Source organism: Sparus aurata, chromosome 22 (genome assembly GCF_900880675.1).
Source record: "Sparus aurata chromosome 22, fSpaAur1.1, whole genome shotgun sequence".
Lineage (NCBI taxonomy): Eukaryota > Metazoa > Chordata > Actinopteri > Spariformes > Sparidae > Sparus > Sparus aurata.
In genome coordinates, this window is record NC_044208.1 from 142247 (window position 1) to 144560 (window position 2314).

Sequence of the window (2314 nt, forward strand, 5' to 3'; positions counted from 1 at the left end):
TGCAAACCAAGCCAGTGCTCGCTGCAGGTAATTGTACACGCCGCGTTTTGAACATTTTATCTCAAGCTCTTCGTGCACCTCTCCCGAGAGCATTCTGCACGCCAGGGCTGTGATGAATTCCGAAGCCGAGCACACCTCGTTGTGAAAAGTCAGACCTTTGTCAACCACTGGAGCACTGTCATCGCCACGAACATCATCATTGCTGCTGCTGCTGCTGCTGCTGCTGCTGCTGCTGCTGCCGATTCTGCTAGATGGAGAAGCGTACCACTCTCCAGGCTCGACTATCACAATCAGGTTGGCGATGGGTACCAATGTCTCGTGTTGGAAAGCCATCAGTCCTTTGTTCACCACCTTACAAACGCCTCTGGTCCACACCCTTTCGGTGGGGCACGTCAACACGCGAGAGCAAAGGGTGTCAAAACCTCTCCACGCGGCAGGGTCTTGAACTCGAGCCGTTCTAGAATCAATCTCCATGCGTCCCAACGAAGCCAGGCCCAGTTTGTCTGGTGGTGCACTCTTCATCAGTCTAGAATGAAAATTGACAGGAGGAGCGGCACAGAGCCACTTCACCACAGTGTTGTTGTTGTAGTTGTTGTTACCTTGGCCGCCTATGGAGATCAGGCTTTCAGATAGGGGATATTCATGCTCCCAGTCTTGATGATCCTGAGACAGCAGCTCACTGGGGGCTCTTTTGAATGTCCACTGTGCACGGATCAGTTTAAGCCAAGACCTTTCGTTGGTCACGTTATACCCCTCTAAAGGATCCCGGCCTCCGTTGCGCATGAACAAGTCACTGATGACGGCGCTCTTGGTTTTACACTTGATGCGTTCTCGTGTGTCTAGTGGTTCGGGATCGGGCCACTCGGGGTCCTCTTTCTTCAACACGTCTGTTCTGTAGAGCGAGCTACTGTCTACAACTACCGCAACAGACTCCAGCTTCTGCACCAAGGGCCCCTTGTCTCTCATGTAGAAAAGAGGAGACTCGGATGCAAATGCTATAGTGTAACCGTCTACCACTGTGGTGCCTGGGTAGCGGTTGACGCCGCAAGATTTACTCGCTAGTCGCACGAATGTCCAAGTGCCGAGACTCGTCCTGACCGCGCTTGGGAAACGCTCCACTTTATCGAACTCAAACACAGGACCGAGCGTTCTAGAGTAGGCTTGCAACAGGAGCTCTTCTTCATCTCCGCGAGGCAGCAGCTCACAACCTCTCCAGAGTTCCCAGGGTCGCACAGGCTTTGGTTCGCAACACCTCGTTAGCAGAGGCGCTAGCCTGTGATCCTGAGCACACAAGAATGCGCCGATTGTATTTGTTCTCAGTCTTTGTGAGTGAAACTGCAGTGCTGCATCTGTGCCTCGCGTCCACACCGATGCGCCTCTGTGTCTACTGAGTGTGATCAGCTTGCACACTGGGAAGCAGTTGACCCTGCAACTTTCCGCCAAATGGCTCAATAGAGCGTATATCGGCGACACCTCGCCCCTGCCGTGTACGGTAAACTCGTAGTCGAGCATCACGCCTCCGACGTTCATGTCCGGTACGCATGGATGAACAGATCTGTAGAACCAGGTCAGACAGGCGCTCACGTCAAAGTTCTTCTTGCTGCCCCGCGTGGCAAGAACCCTCGCGCAGTGTCCCAGTAGCACAGCCTCATCTAAGCACGCCTCGTAAACCGAGCCACATTCACCGCCAGGCCTGTCCGCCCTAATCATCGAGTAACCGTTTGGGGACGATTTGACGGTGAGATTAAGATTGTATTCCGATAGCGGGTAAGAGAGCGTGTCTTCGTCGCTCTCCTCCAGATCACATTCTTTTGCGATCTCGATAGAAGGGAAGAACTCTCCATCCCCTATGGTAGAGGGAGCGGTCGATGCTCCAATCTTTCGCTTTTGTAACCCAAGCCAAGGTGTCTCGTACGGAGGCCCTTCAACTCTTTCAGGCTGTCCTCCGCCTATTGCGGGGTTGTCAATTGTCACGTCGATCAGACACTGTCGATTCTTTCTGCAACGGGTCTTGAAGAGACGGAAGAGTTTCTGTTCCTCGTAACCTTTCGCGTTCTCGCTACGTATGGCCTGCTCTATCCTGGACATCTCGACGATTAGCCCGCCGTCTGCGGTCGCTCCAGAGTCGATCGTTGTCTTTTTTGCAGCACCGGGAGAATAATTTAGTTGAAAGAAGCAGTCGCTACAGTCGAGCAACAACGGCGTAGGCAGTGGGCTCGATTTCTCATTGGGTGTGATGACACACAAGTCATCTGTAAGCAACGTAGGTGCCCCTGACAATCGGGGCTCTGGTGTAACTCCATTTGTATTCGGG